At 37.8% G+C, this 17,498-nt stretch overlaps 1 long non-coding RNA gene across 1 annotated transcript; it reads left to right on the forward strand.

Annotated features, from left to right (window-relative positions):
• Positions 1 to 1,702: 1,702 nt before the first annotated feature.
• Positions 1,703 to 3,891, forward strand: LOC118492285. The gene is made up of 3 exons (XR_004893009.1): positions 1,703 to 2,565; positions 2,694 to 2,974; positions 3,841 to 3,891. It is a non-coding gene; the product is annotated as an uncharacterized LOC118492285 (long non-coding RNA).
• The last annotated feature ends 13,607 nt before the right edge of the window (positions 3,892 to 17,498 follow it).

A 17,498-nucleotide genomic window follows, 5' to 3' on the forward strand; every position in this document is an offset into this window, starting at 1 on the left:
GTATAGCGAACACTAATTGCTTCATTTCTTGGAAAATTTATATGTTACACATGCATCGTTTGTTAGGCATGTGGTTTCGTTTCAAATAAGCGTTTCATTAAAGTTCAAATATTGCTTCGCTAAATCTAATTATTGATTTGTGATTCGAATGACCCGCATTATCGTAATTGTTGGCTCCTTTGTTATCAAGTCAACACATTCTCTTGAAAATTTTCTTTTCTCTTCAAGTTACACACATGGTTTTCGTCGTCACCATGCCAAAATTTCCTTTTTTGGAACATATATAATTTTGTCAGATTGCGCTAAAACCAAGTTCAATTGTTTGAACTTGTCCATTACACATATTCACTTCAGAGCATCATATGATGCATTGAGGGCATCATATTCAAAATTCGTTTTAACAAATGTTTTATTTGTTCCGAGTCGAAGTAAACTTGTTTGACATTCGACTCCACTAAATTGTTTGTTGATTTCGACACCTTGTGGTGGTATCTTTCACTTATTTGAAGCTTGCGCTAAACTCGTTTAGACATCTCATGCACAGATTTAAATATTACTTATTGATTGCTTTAAATCCGCTTTGATTTATCATAATTAAAACAGTCTTAACACAATCGTGTGATAAGACAAGGGTACACAAAATTCGTTTCATATTCCGGTGTACCTTCTAACAGTCCTTTCAACATCGATCGACTATCTTACGATATTCATTATTTCTTCGTCTTCGATCGAAAACATTATCTCATTGATGTTGCATTTTCAATTGAAAATTCTATGATGTCATTTGAAACAAACTTTCAGATTCCCATTACGGCGCATTCATTTGACTTCAAACACGGTGAAATTGTTTGATCACCGCTATTATTGGATTGTTTAAATCATTACGACACCTTGTGGTGTTGGTACAAACTTGCAGCTTGTGCTGATCACGATCGAGCGTTTCATGCAAACTATTATATTTGAGATTGTTGATTCTAAGTTCATCCAGTGGATGTCATTGCTTCAAGAACTCGTTTACATGTTATAAACGTTCATATGGAATTTGATTGGTCGGAGTTCCTGTTCATTGTTGGATCCTGTTAACTTAACTAAACTAGTGACTGTATCTATACATCTTGATTCCCTTGACATCAACTCTTGAAACACAATTATGAAGAGATAACATAATCTAAATTTCGAGGACGAAATTTCTGTAACAGGGGGAGAATGTGACAACCAGTAATTTACGGATCTTAATTACGTGATTAACAGAGGATTAACGCAATAATAGTTAGTGTTTACAAAGCCAATTAATGTAATTAGGCATTTTCAATGCCCAGGAACGTTTATCCGACTTTACAGTGAGCGAACGGTGGTTTACAGAGCAGCTTGTGAAACGTTAAACGGTAACGGATTGAAACCGTACAAAATACTGACAACGCCGACAAGTATTAAATTTTTACGATAAATTTTAGCTTCGTAATTAAATTTTAGTAACTATAGTCAAAACCGGATCGAAGAACGGATTAAAGACGGCAACGATACAATTTTTCGCGATTATTACCGTAGTCGACGAACGGGCGTGCAAACAACGACAAACGACCGTACTTTGGTGTATTTTAATTTTTGACGTTAAACAGAGTTCAGAATTTTGAAAACGGGTTTCGTAGGAATTACGGGCCACTTACACACGAGATGGGCTTGTGGGCCCTGGGCCCAAGCCCAAAACCCACAAACCTAAACCCGCACATAACATACAAGATCTCTATAAAATCTTTACTAGATTTACAAGAATCCTACAAGATTTGTAAGATCTTGCAAAATCTTACCTAAATCTCTACAAGTTTCTTCAAAAGATTTTGATTCAAGGGTAAGACATATTGACCTGAATGTAACAAAAATACCCAAAAGAAACCATAACCCTCCAATTTCTATATAAAGGACCACTATTTTCATTTGTCTGCATACACACAAAAACCCTTATCCTCTCTATTCTCTCTCTCTCCCTCTCGAAATCTACTGCACTCAAATTTTGAGACCTTATCTCCAAAGAATCACCACACTCTATCACTTTAACTATAATACACACATAAAAGATTAAAGCTGATTACAAAAACCTCACCCACCAGTCAACAGTTCGGGCAAACACCCCCTCCCCTCCATCTCGGTCTTTACTCGGTGAAGACAAACACACGACCGGCAAGACCACCGGCGGGGCTCCGGTTGGTCAGGTGGTGCCGGTGAGGCCCCCATGACCCCCCCGTTATCCTTCTTGTCTGGCGGATCGGACCATCGCCACCACCACCGTCCGGTGGTGGTGCGGTGGTGCAACTCAGAGAGAGAGAGAAAGGCAGAAAGAGAGAGAGAACCAGGTGTCCGACGGTCTGTGCCGTTGACCGGCGGACAAAGCCTTTATTTGGCGGTTCGAGGTGGTTCTCCGGCGACCCGTCGGAGAAGATGATGAAGGCGACGGCGGTATCAAGCAGAGAGAGACGGTGTGAGGAGCATGGAGCCGCCACCTGCGGCGGCGGTGGCGGTGGACCCTCACGGCAGTAGCAACGCGGCGGTGGCGATTGAAAGGTCCCGGTAAGACCCCCCCTTCCCGTTTACCTTTATTTTTTTTTATAAAGAACGATGTTTGGATGCTGTTGATGATGACGAGGACCTACCGAGGTTTATGCTGTGACGATAATGATGGTGGTGATATTGTACAGGTCAGGTTTGTTCAAACTCAGACGGGTTTCGGTTGATTCTGTTGTGGTTCGAGTCTCGGGTCAGTTCAGGTCCTTCGGGCCAGCCGCACTTCGGGTCAGATTCAGTCAAAGTCAACAACTCGGTTCGGGTATTGGTCCACAAATGGTCCACGGCTTGGTTCGGGTCAACTCATGAAGCGGTTCGTTCAACTCGGTCAACTGAGTCAACTCGGTCAAACCCGGTCAACTCAGTCAACTCAGCGAGTTGACTCGGTCAGCTCGGTTTTCGACACGAGAAGATGGTAAAGATTTCACGGCGCAATACATTTCGTTATTCTTATAATTTTATATATTCCGTGAACGAGCTCAACCGATAACTTTAGCGACTATTTACACTTTAATTTGGCATATTTGATATATATTGCGTGAATTGATTGAATTTTGATAAAAATAGCGACAACTTGTGTTGTCGGGACGTCCAAAAACAGAGGAAACTCTGCCCGTTTTTCAAGAAAACCCGTAAAATAAAACGAGTTTTATTATGAAAACGTGCTTTTTCTTGTAAAACGACAACTATTGTATTAAAGCGACTTTTACAAGATACAAATATAAAGTTTCCTTCGACAACGACTTACAACTTACGAGAACAACGATATGGAAATTATTTCGACAACAAGAATAAATATAGTTATTATTATATTTATTTCAAACGAATTCGAATCCTTTTATAAATAAATATAGTTATATATTTATTTTCCAATACAAGTCGACGAATCTTTTACAAAATAAATATAGTTCACATATTTATTTCGAATATCAAATGACATGATTTCATTTTGTAAAAATAAATATAAAGTTTTTATATTTATTCCAAATATCAAACAAGATGGATTCGCTTTTATAAAAATAAATATAGTATATATTTATTTTAAACATGCAACGACTCAAGGAAGTTTTCATAAAATAAATATAACTTATATATTTATTCGAACGCCTAAACGACATATACATTCGACATATAGTAAACGAAACTTAGCAAGTTTAACTTCTTCGTTTTTTTAAGCTATCAACACACCGTCGAATCGTTCGATTAACGATTCGGTAGAGCTCGGTAACACGTAGATTTGTTACTACAAAAATTAGAAACTTATTAGATATTCCGTGTTAGGAATATTGTAGAACGCACGCTAGCGAGCCTCGTCTTGGAAACGACATCACGAAGTCGTATCTAGCTAGCTTTGCACAGGAATATTCAGGCGAGTTCATAACCCCCACCTTTTACTGTTTTACATTTTTTTTTTGTAAATGTTTTCGGGGTGGAAAGACATGCACGATTTTCAGAAACATACAAAGTTTTGAACAAACGCAAAACTCGTATTTCTAAATTATATCACGAATGGATTTCGAGGAACTCAAATGATTTACGAAAGGTTTATACTAAACATACCGGTTTTTTACAAAACAAATGCGTATTTTCGAAATGTGAATGATTTTTCATAACTAGGAGTCAGTCAGGGTGGCTGGGGAGGTTCAGCCAGGGTGGCTGGGGAGGTTCAGCCAGGTGGCTGGGGAGGTTCAGCCAGGGTGGCTAGGGAGGTTCAGTCAGGGTGGCTGGAGAGGTTTAGCCAGGGTGGCTGGGGTGGAATATATGTTACAGTAATTACGAATACTTTTTACATGGTATGGTTATCGTAAGGAGGTTTACTACTTAGATCATGTGAGTGGGTAGGAGCAACATGGGGACATTAATCCTCATGGTAGGACCGAGGGACAGGAGCGGTAGATCTATCTGGGTGTAGCGAGCCCAGCCCCAGGCCAAACTAGAAACGGACCTCGGGGTGACTTTGTGCCCAACGCATAAATCCGCTAGGTTTGAGTCTCCCTACTTGCACTTCACACATATCAATGGCCTTGCAAACCATTGGTGATCTCTTTTTCCTTATTTGCTACATACCAGGGATTTTTATCATACACGCTTACAAAACGCTTGATTTATACAAAATAAAAACCATGTTTTATACAAATTTAAAGTATAGGATTATACGGGCATAGAGTCAAAGTCAGGGTGGGCATTGACGGATATACATACTTTACAAATACATGGTTTTTACGATCATAGATCGTTACAAATACAAAGTCCTCATATAATCTGGACAAGAAAATGATTTTTAAATTCGTTTTCTCAATACCATTTCGAAAACCGGTTATTCCAAAGATTTATTTCAAATCTTTCACAACTCAAAAGATTTATTTCAGATCATTTACAAACAAACTATGAACTCGCTCAACTTTATGTTGACTTTTTTTTCGGATGTTCTTTCTCAGGTTGCTTTTCAAAGTCAAGGCACGGTTGGAATAGGAGGACCATTGGAGACTCGAGTACTTAGTGGGCGTTCAGTTTCTAGAAAGACTTAGCTTATTTGCTTCCGTTGTGCAATGAAGATACCAGTCCAGTCACGCCAATGCTCTGATAATTTCGGGGTGTGACAGCATATCAGTTAGAATTACCACCCGCGCTGGATGGGATTCATAACACCTATCATGTGTCGCAGTTGCGAAAGTGCCTTGCGGATGAGACGGCATACGTGCCTATGGATGACATTGAAGTGGATAAGAAGTTGAATTATGTTGAAAGGCCCGTCGCAATTAAAGATTTTAAAGTGAAGCACCTCCGAAACAAATCCGTTCGACAAGTGTTGGTTCAATGGCAACACCGGAAGGGATCGGATCTCACATGGGAAGCGGAGGATGACATGCAAAAGCACTACCCGGAATTAATTGGTACGTAGTCAGGTTTCGGGGACGAAACCTTTTATAAGGGGGGTGGACTTGTAACACCCCAGTTTTCGTATGTCGTAATATAATAAACTAATAGTGATGATTTAATGACAAAGAATGGTAAATATAGATTTTTACCATTATGAAAGTCTTATAAATAATGGTAAGTTAAAAACCCTTTGTATGTGAATAAAGTTAACTAAAGAAAAGTAACAAAGTTAGTGTGAAAAATCACTAATATGAACATACCATAAAAGTTAGGGGCTAAATGTGTAAATGTAGAATAAAATTAGATTAAAAAAAAAAGAAAGCCAGTTTGGTCTGGCAGTGTGTTCGATCGAGAGAGAGGAGGGAGCCAAGGGAGTCAAAACCCTAACATCACAAATCTCTCAAATTGAAAGGGAAAAACTGAAGGTTTATCAATGCATGAGTTAGGAATGTTCATCCCTAAGTGAAATTAACATCAAGTAAGTCTAATTTCATGATTTGGTGATGTTTGATTAATTTGATATGTGAAATTTGTGATGTTTTATGGAATCAAACATGAATGCAAGATGATATGAACTTGTAAGAGTTGAAATCATGCATTAATTTCTCTATGATGATAGATTAGGGTAAAACCCATTCATATGATAAAAGATGATCAAGAAATTGTGAAGCTCTATATGTTAATTTGATGAATGTTGGTGAAAAGGCTAGATGTAATTGATTTAGAATTATGTGATCATGATTAGAATGATAAATTTCTAAGTTAGGGATGTTTTTGTTACTCAAAGAGTGAACTATGGAAGTTGTGCTTAAAATGCTTGTACATTATGCTAAACTAGTGATACGCACACAATGTGTTTGGCAAAATGCCTAAGTGAGTTTAGTTATGGCTTTTGCATGTATACTTGTTAAAATGATGCAATTTTCTTATGATAATGATGTATGTGATTAGTAAACGCCATAACGTACTATAAGGATTGTGAAAGTAATGTTTAAGAAAGCTAAAGTATGAGATTATGACATATAGGCACAAAGAAGGAAGAAGGCGCAAGTCACTCGAAGGCACAAGCATCTCAAGATCGCGGTAAGTTCATATGAGCTTTATTTACTTTAAATGTAGTTTTATGAATAGTAGTATTTGGTACTATGGATTTGTTGTAAATGTTCATAACGGGTCAAATGATGTAAGTATATTGAAAAGTATGGTATGTAACGATTCATTGCGAATGAGTCGGAAAGTGATATGTTGGATGTTTCCGAATGGAAGTAAGGATGCTAATAAGGTAACAAGTCATGTTAACGGGTCGAACAATGATAGGTAATTAAAGGATTTTAAAGTACTATGTGTTATGAACTAATAATGTTTTTGTTATGAATGCTAGGTAAATCCCTTGCTTGATTGCGGCGCACCCGGACCGAACACACACACGTAACGTCGACCTTATGCGCTTCCGGTCCAAGTTGTTTGTTTTGATGGGTTAACCTACCATTTTGTCTAGTAAATGTTATTTAGTAAGTGTCTAGTTTGTTAGTAAGAAGTTTGGATACTAAACTTTTGTGTAGTTTGTACAAAATGTTCATGGCGAACCATATATGGTCTTAACCTTTGTTATGATGGAAAGTGTCGTAGTATTAATAGTAATGGTATTGTTAAAAACAGGGAGAAAAGTACTTACTATGAACGGGTCATGTCAAAATTTTGTAAAATTGTAAGAATTTTATGTTGTTGGTCGAATGAGAAAAATTTGGGCCCCACAGCAAACATAGGATCAACTGGGGCTACGGGATCCTCCATGGGCTGATCTAAATGAATAAACTCTATGTCATGATCGGGATCAAAGCCCGGTGGGAAAACAGGATCCGTATCGTCATCAATGTCATGATCGATCGCAAAACTAGGGGCAGGGGCAGGTTCAATGGATGACGCTCTATCAGGGTCTGTATCATGCGAATAGTGCTGCACTCCCTGCGCGTGCGATGGTGCAGATGCCACAGACTCAAAAGAGTCTGGGACAGGTGAATGGATAGGTGCCTCCTCTGCGGGAGCATCAGCAAGAAGTAGGAGGTCACCAGCAGCAATGTGGGCCTCGCCCTCAAAATCATCCTCGAGTGGGTCCTCATCAAACAAGTCGACGTTGTCGTCAGCGACAACGTTAAGGGGCATGTCAACCATAGGATAAGCTGCAAGAGGTACAGGAGCAGGGATTACCACGAGAGACAAGTCCCCAGCGATAGGGCCATCAGCGGGCTCAGCAACGACATCGGGCAGCGCAAATGGCTGGAAATCATCGTCGTTTGTGCTGGTGGTGTCAGAGGTATACACCTCATGCTCTGATGAGACCATGTCGTCCGATACGATAGGCATGGGGTCTGTGGTGTCCGACTCTCTAGTGCCGGATGAAGGCATGTCGTCTGTAATACAAACACACATATGCACAAATAATCAATCCTATAGTCATATAAACACGTTAATCAACAATAAGCAATCAAACAGTCCTCCTAGTCCCACTAGCCTCCCAGCCTCCCAGACTGACTCCCTAGTCCCACTAGTCAACTCTCCCAGCCTCCCAGACTGACTCCCTAGTCCCACTAGACAATTCTCCCAGCCTCCCAGACTGACTCCCTAGTCCAACTAGACAATTCTCCCAGCCTCCCAGACTGACTCATAACTAACAAATAAAATGTGCTCAACTTTTGTTTGTAAAAGCGTTTTGTTCTCAGGATCTGGACTTAGTGGATGCAATGTAAAAATGTTTTCGTGAGAGCCCTAGTGATCATAGTCTAGACTCGAGAAAGAATCCTAGTTCGCTATGATCAGAGCTCTGATACCAAGCGGTCACACCCTGGCTTTGCGGAAGCGTGGGTTAATTTGGTGTGACTTCTTAATACCATAGCTTAATCACAACAAAGCTATATGAAAGTAAAACCATGCAGATCATCCATTGATTTAAGTTTTAAAATAAAAGTAACACAACAGTGTCTTAAAGCGTTGACACATGCAACGGAAATTTCAACCTAATAACATAAAAACATTGTTCGAAAGACACAACCACAAACTTAAAATAGACGTAGTTTAAGAACTGTGACTCGTCCAGGTAAAAGCCACAACCCCTAAACTTGGATGATCCCATAACTCATACGCAGCGCGAAAACGTAGCTTACCGTGCCAGATCCTTAGTTCCCTGAAATACATGTAAGTTGGAAAAATCAACAAAAATGTTGAGCGAGTTCATGTGTAGTGAGTATGAAAAACCTTCGTAAGTATAAAAATCATTGGTATGTAGCAAATAAGGAAACAAAGAGATCATCAATGGTTTGCAAGGCGATTGATATGTGTGAAGTGCAGTAGGAAGACTCAAACCTAGCAGATTTTTGCGTTGGGCACCAAGTCACCCCGAGGTCCGTACTGTTGGGCCTGGGGCTGGGCTCGCTACACCGAGATAGATCTACCACTATTGTCCCTCGGTCCTACACTGAGGATTAATGGCCTTCAGTTCCCGCCTACCCACTCACATGATCTAAGTAGTAACCCTCCTTACGCTAACCATACCATATGTAAAAGTATTCGTAATCATAGTAACATGTATTTCACCCCCGGAGAATAAAAACTGAAAACAATTAAGAGAAAAAGAGGACATGAACTCACTGAAGTGCGTCTCTAACTAGAAATCTCCCAGTCAACCTGCTGTGCGACTCGTCCAGGTAAAAGCCACAACCCCTAAACTTGGATGATCCCATAACTCATACGCAGCGCGAAAACGTAGCTTACCGTGCCAGATCCTTAGTTCCCTGAAATACATGTAAGTTGGAAAAATCAACAAAAATGTTGAGCGAGTTCATGTGTAGTGAGTATGAAAAACCTTCGTAAGTATAAAAATCATTGGTATGTAGCAAATAAGGAAACAAAGAGATCATCAATGGTTTGCAAGGCGATTGATATGTGTGAAGTGCAGTAGGAAGACTCAAACCTAGCAGATTTTTGCGTTGGGCACCAAGTCACCCCGAGGTCCGTACTGTTGGGCCTGGGGCTGGGCTCGCTACACCGAGATAGATCTACCACTATTGTCCCTCGGTCCTACACTGAGGATTAATGGCCTTCAGTTCCCGCCTACCCACTCACATGATCTAAGTAGTAACCCTCCTTACGCTAACCATACCATATGTAAAAGTATTCGTAATCATAGTAACATGTATTTCACCCCCGGAGAATAAAAACTGAAAACAATTAAGAGAAAAAGAGGACATGAACTCACTGAAGTGCGTCTCTAACTAGAAATCTCCCAGTCAACCTGCTGTGCGACGACCTACACGTACTAACTTCTATTAGACGGACGGCCGTGCCTTAGCTTAGGGTTTAAGTTTTTGGGAAATAGTTAGACAACTATTTCGTGTTTACGCTTCTTATTTATGTATTAATTATATTCCTTCCCAAGGATGGGGGCTTTAATACATGTGTGTTTTCTTGTAATTCCAAAAATACATTATTAAGTCACACTAAAAATATATTTTAATTCTATCTCCAAAATATAAATATTTTTCTCAAAAATATTATATTTTATTCCATATGATTTTCCCAAAATAATACTTTTATCTAAATACGCATGTAAGAGCATTTTCTGAAAATACGTAAGTTACCTTTGAAGTTTGGGTGGTAATAATAATACCGCTGTAACTTAAATATTTATCGTGAAGGCGTTAGTATTATTTCGGAGTCGTTACTATTCAGTGTGTTCCAGTAATATTATTTTTACTCTAACTGGAGGTGGCCACGCTTACAAGCGTATCATTTTCTTTTCAAAACTCAATCAACAATTTTCTCAACATCAACAAACAATATTTCAACATCAAACTAGTAAAAAATATACATAAATCGCAAACATATGAACTTGCAGTTTGTGTAAAAGTAGGTAGTAACCTTCCAATATTTTTAGTAGATCTTTCTATTTTTATAAATGAAATCGGTTTCTTGAAAATCTTATTTTTAAAGAAAATGCATTTATACAACTTCTAGTAAAAAATCTCAAAAACATTCCTTTGTTAAATCCTTTTGTTACACAAGTGTCTACACACTTGTTTGTTCACAAAAACACCTTTGTTTCAAGAAAGATCCGGCTTCTAAACATGATTTCATTTTACATTTGGTTCTTCGAAAATACCACTTGTAGATCTTTAGATCTACTAGTTTAGAACTCCATTTTACAAGAAAAATCACTTTTACACAAGTTCATGTTCATAAGTGGTAATGTTCATCATCTAATCACTTTCATACTTTAACATACACTAGTTCGTGTTCCATGAACATGACCTAGCCGGGTTAGATGACGATCCGCACTACTACTAGCATCAACCAACATAAAATAATCATAACAAAACAAGTTTCAAGAGTTTTACACTAATATTTACTCATTAACCACCATGTTCATCATTTTTACTAGACTTTAAGTTTTGTTCTTGAGTGTTTATGATTTTTATCCGACAAATCTCTTATTAACCACTTTAGACAAGATCAATAGGGTGTTTAGAGTCACTTACTACTAGCTCGTGGCTAGGGAAGAAACTAGACGAAAAATGGGTGGTTAATAGCGTTGTGGTGAGGTCCTTGGCAATCCGTAAGCACCGAGCCTCCTTATACGTGATCCTTCACCTTTGTGTATGCTTGGAATTGCAAGATTGAAACTTGAAAGTGGATGTGGGTGTGTGTGTGGTTTCGGCCGAATGCAAGAGAGGAAAGGAAAGAGTGGAGTTTTTGTGTGGTGTCTTGTGAATGTTAAGTGTAGTCTCAAGGGTATATTTATAAACCAATTAACTTGATTATCCAAGAGATATTATGCTTACTAGATACAAGACACAAGCAAATAAAATATTCATATGTGTAAGAGGGTGTCCCCTACATGGGACCGATCGGTTAGGATGGGGGGGTTTGGTTTGTTTTGAACTAGATGATTAAAGTCTAGTTAGTTTAATTAGAAGGTTAAACCATTTACTAGTGTGTTATGTTCTATAGCCGGTGTTAGGGCGTTCGGGGACCCTAACTGGCTCAGAAAAGGAAAAACATTGTCGTTGACAATATTTTTATGTCCCGGGTTAAGTCCGGTTGTTCGGTTGGATACTGATCCGTTAAAGTGTCAAACGATGCTTTAAAGTTTCTTTATTATTATTTTTAGTGACACAAAGAATTCCCGACACTTTGGAAAGTGTCCAGTATTATTTTCCCATGTTTTTTCACTTTACTAGTTAGCTTAAATGCTGAATTTTATATTAAAGTGCAGAATTTTGTGTTTAAAACATGTTTTAGGCACATCCGGTCACTATAACTATCACCTAGTGACGCAGTTCTACAACCCTCATTTCCCTACACTCTCTACTAGTGTAGTAAACTATTCCCGGGTCATACACGCCTTAGAGGCAGTGTCTGCCTGGTGCTGGCTATGTCAGCATGTTTTCTGGGTTATCCGTTCATTGTGCTACTGTGTTTTTGTGTATCAAGTTTGTCACTAAAGTTCTCGTGTAAATAAATGGAGTGACAGCTAATAAAGTATGATGCATGGTTATGTATATTTCAGGAATCATGTAGCAGTTTATTCACAACTGTAAGCAAGCACAGTAATTAAGTAGTAATTAAATATTAATTAATTCGTACGGATCCCTGATTTGGTGAGGGTTGTCACACATAGAAGATATGAAAACCAAATTAACCCATTTTTAGGTAAATTAATCGGAATAGGCACCTTTAATTTGGAAATGAAATGGAAAAGGTGTACCTTTCCAATGCAAATGTAATGCTTTTAAGAGTTTATTTGTTTTTTTTATTTAATTTTTATTTTTTGGAGCCTAAGTAGATGAGCAGGTGATAAATTCCCAGTCAAATGTTATTATCGTTTTTCTAGTTCTTCTTTTTTTCAACTTTTTTTATGTTCATTTATGATTTTCCTCCAATGACTACCAAACTAATCATGTGTTTTTACATTATTTCCAGCCAAAAAAGGTTTGGTAGTACAACACTATTTCCAACCATGGTTAGTGTTTTTTACATTACATTAAACAAGGAAAATCATATAAAGAGTAAATACCACATTAACTATGAAGAGGTTGGTTTTTTTAGTTTAAGTTGTTTTCTTTGAATCTGTCGATACCATATGCAATTATAAAATATATTTTGTGCTATGTTTTGATTAATGGGATACTGAATTTTCAGGAAGAAAAATTTGGCATCTCATTGGAGGAAATTTGTACAACCTATTGTGTGTCGTTGTAAATGGGTTGAATTGTAGATTTGGAAATTTCAGTCTATGGCAATCGCCCATCATGTAAAAGGTGTTTGTGCAAAGGTTGTGCCTTTTTAAGATTCTCAAAGAGAGAAACCCATGAAGAGGAAGATAAGGAAAAGACATGAAGAAGCTAATCAATGCTCATGCTTAGATCGAGTGTAGCTCAAAAATACAGAAGGTGACATTTCTCCATATTCAACCTTACCGGACTAAGCTCATGTTACTTTTAGTAAATTGTAAATGTAACATTATTCGTTTTATTTCTTGATTTTTTTTTTGTACACGACTTATTAAGAAAACTTCTACAATCCACTTTGTTAGCAATCTGTGAAATGTGTCACTTTATAGATGTTCAAATAAGCGAATCTATGTGATCTTTGAAGCGGAACCTTCTGATTTGATGACACAAGAGCGGATCTAACAATCAATTTGGAGCGGAACTATTCAAGCGAAACTCCAAATTGACACTTGAAGCAAAACCTTACAAGCGAAACTCCTGGATTTTGTTGACACAAAAGCGGAACTATCAGGTAATTAGAAGCGGAACCTCTCAATTTCGTGACACAGAAGCGAAACTATATGGTCAAATAAGCGAAACTATCAGGTGTTCGAATAAGCGAAACCAAGTCCGAAGCTGATTTGATCCATTTTTAGTCCGTATTTTGGTCCAAAACTTTCCAGGGTTTGTTAGTGTCCAATACCACACAGTCTGTGAAATTTTGAGCGAATTTCGACCGTTAAAACTTGATCCGATGATGAAAAAAGGTGTAGAAATCAGAATTTTTGAGCAAAAACGAGCTAAACGGTAAGAACTCTTCCTCCTAAGCTCTGATACCACATGTAGGATCGTTATACGACCTGACGAGTCTATCAGAAGAGTGCTCAGACAGAATCAGAGGCAGAATTCAATGATTCTGTCTTTGTTTAGCTTGATTTCACTAATTTGTCTCTGTTTATTGCACTTGATAACAATTTACAAGCTCTGGAGACGATTCGGCAGGGCTTCGCCGTTACACCACCTTCACTGCTTCCTAGATCCGCTTGAATGACCTTTCTATATATAGGAGACATTGGTTCGCTTATACGGACATGTACTTATAAGCGGACCTACATCACTTGACATATAAGCGGACCTAATACTAATGACACATAAGCGGAACTAACCTAGTGTCATAAAAGCGGAACTATTCCTAAATCATGATTTCTCGATTTCCGTGCATGATACAAACAGCCCTAACCTAAGACTCGAACTAAGATGTAGTCGACAGACAACTGCACCAACACAGAACTTGGTATCTAGTATCCAACTAATGGAAATATTAACCCTTCAGGTCATTCAGATAGTGAATTTGTTGGATGCCATACAACAAGGAAGTCTACATCAGGAGGTTGCCAATTGATTGGAAATGCCTTGATTTCATGGCAAGAAAAAAGCAAACAACAGTCTCTAATTTTACAATAGAAATATAGTACATTGTTGCTGCAAGTTGCACTGCACAACTCCTGTGGCTTCAAAATCAATTACTTGATTTTGGTATAACTGCTCTAAAGACACCACTCAAGTTGGATAGTCAAGCAGCTGAAAACATTATCAAGAACCCAATGTCGCATTAAAAAACAAAGAACATTGACATTCGTCATCACTTTGTAAGAGATTGTTACGAAAATGGATTGGTTTCACTTCATCATGTCCCTACTGAAGATAGATTAGAAGATATATTCACAAAAGCATTGGATACATCTACTTTTGAAAATTTGATCTCCATAATTGGGATGCTAAACATGGACTAAAAGAAAACTTTAGTTCTTTTAATAAAAACATTATCAGGTTGTTCTGAAAAAAAAAATTTGTTTTATAATCTTAAAAAGATTGTTAAAAATCACCAAAAACAAAACCTTATTAAAAGGAGTGAAACATCTTTTTCAGTGGTTCAAAACTCTGTTTAATTTTTGTTAACCACTGATTGCAACATAGAACCACTGATTCACTATCCACTGTTTGACTAAAAAAGTCAAACGCAACCATTGTCGTTGCAAAAACAACCACTATTCTCTTCAAAACTTTGTTTTTAACCCAACAGAGGTTTCAAACATAGGTTTTCATCCATCTGTTGACCAAAAGTCAAACAGCTGTCCCAACCACTGTTTTATACATTCAAACGTCTTTTGACAACCATCAGAGGTTTGAAGACAGACCTTTGAGAAAACGGAACTTACCTTCCTTCACCAAAGGGTTTCCTCAAAGGGGCCCAATCTCTGAATAGTGTTTTGCTCCAACAAATAAAAGACTACCACGTCACTCAAAAAGTAACCGTTGGACACGTCATCACCACGGTTAGAAAACCCTATAAAAACCCTAGCCAAACAGAGCTTACACTTACCAGAATGATAAACTTAGAAATTACCATCTTCATTCTTTACAAACAAATCAAAAAGATCATCTACTCAAAGATTTTCTAAAAGATTAATCTCCATTCTCTCACAATCCAAAAGATTTATCTGTTCAAAAGATCTATCAAAAGGATTCTACTTTCAAAATGGCTCTCAACTTGAGACCACCACATAACTACCTTCCATATCTTGTGAAAACTGACGCCATAAAAGAATTTCATACAATGATCGATCTACTCACATCATCAAAATATCATACCATTTGTAACGGTCCGTCATTTGCCATCATGGTATTCCCATTGACATCATTTCAGACCACAATGGGCACTCAACTTAACCTTAGTACCGTCTTTCACCCTCAATCCGATGATCAAACCGAGCGTACAATTCAAACTCTATAAGACATGCTTTGATCTCGTGTCATCGATTTTGGTGGAAACTAGGATGCGCATTTACCCTTGGTAGAGTTCTTATACAATAATAGTTACCACACTAGTATTCAAATGCCACCTTTTGAAGCGTTGTATTGTCGCAAATGTCGTTCGCCTATTTATTGGCACGAGATTAGCGAAACACAAATCATGGGTTCCGAGCTCATACAAGAGACAACAGACAATATTTTGCAAATCCGTGATAATGTCCTTAAAGCAAGAAGTCAACAAAAGAGTTACGCCGACAAGCGTCGCAAACCTTTAGAATTCAATGTCGGTGACCCCGTACTTCTCAAGGTATGCCCTTGGAAGGGAGTCATACGCTTTAGTAAAAAGGGCAAACTTGCTCCACACTTTGTAGGACCTTTCAAGATTCTCGAAAGGTTTGACAAAGTAGCTTATCGCCTTGACTTGCCTCAAGAGCTTAACAACGTCCACCCGACGTTCCACGTATCCAACCCTCTAGAAGTGTTTGGCCGATGAAGGACTTCATGTCCCACTCGATGACTTGTGCATCAACGAATCTCTACACTTTATCGAGAAACCTGTCGAGATCATGGATCGTGGGACAAAGCAACTTAGGCGAATTCGAATCTCAATTGTCAAGGTTTGTTGGGAGTGAAAACGCGTGGCCGAATTCACTTGGGAACTCGAAAGTGATATGAAGACCAAGTACCCGCATCTTTTTCACTTGGGAAACTATAACGATCCGTATTTTTGTACTTCCTATTTTTATCAAGCTTGTATTCGTACTTCGCATCAACCTTTGTGATCTCGAGACTTTGATCGTAATGGAAATCATGTTTTATTTCAATCTTGTTTAAATCATGCTTGCACAACATGTAATCAATCACTCGATATATAATTTATACAAAACCGACACATGTTTATGTTTATTCGATGTTTGGGAAGTCAATCAATCATACACCATACATATGACATGCTTAAACACCACCCTTTAAACCCTATTTTATGCTTAACTTATACGTTGTTACACAATATGACATAACTAATAACAAAGAGGGACTAAAAAAGTAATTTTGATATTCTGAGAAGGCTCCGAATCATAAGCCTAGGACCATACATCGTGGGATTCATATATAACCGTTAAATCGTGGGTTTCAGGGTAAGTTAATGTTGATTAGCCTTACTTAAACCGTTTGATATGTCTCCAAATATTCTTCACATAATGAATTTTGATTGGTGAATACTAACGGCCATGTGACACATTTTGCCTATTGTGGGACCCATTTTCAGATAGATGGTCCAGTAATAGGCAAAATGTGTCATCAGAAAAAAAAACACACAATTTTTTTTAATATTTTAAAAAAAATAACTATATTTCGTTACAAAAAAAAAAAAACTTTTTTTTCGAGTAACAATTATGGATGCACATGTGCGTATGTATCATTTCTTGGACAAATCCCGTAATATATTGCCAGTAGTAGACAAATGCATTTTCATTTGCATTACCATCCGCAATACGCTACTTTTTACATTACCAATATTAAAAATGCACATATGCATCATTATGTATAACCATGATAAACGTGTTTTGGTACAAAAAGTTTGTGACTTTAAATGATGAACTAGGCCCAAATACATGTTTTTTGGTGAGTTATATCTAGTGGTTGATGATTTGATTATATTTATCACTTGATCATGTAATATGTTGTTTGGATGGTATAAAGGGTGTTGATGTACATGTAATAAAATGAAATATTGGTAATGGTATTGTAATATGGATGATATTGGCCTCGATGATTATAATGAAGATGACGGGCAGATAATAGCATCCACCCACACGGAGTCGATCTATGTCTCCAACATCCACAAACCCACTTCAACACATGAACAAGAAAAAAAAACACGCCAAACCCAAAACGCCATTTATTTGTGACAGTTCTTATAGTTTCAAAAGAAGAAAGAGATTGATGACACTGAAGATGTAGATCATAAATTGCTTCTAT

The sequence above is a fragment of the Helianthus annuus genome, chromosome 5 (assembly GCF_002127325.2).
Source record: "Helianthus annuus cultivar XRQ/B chromosome 5, HanXRQr2.0-SUNRISE, whole genome shotgun sequence".
NCBI lineage: Eukaryota > Viridiplantae > Streptophyta > Magnoliopsida > Asterales > Asteraceae > Helianthus > Helianthus annuus.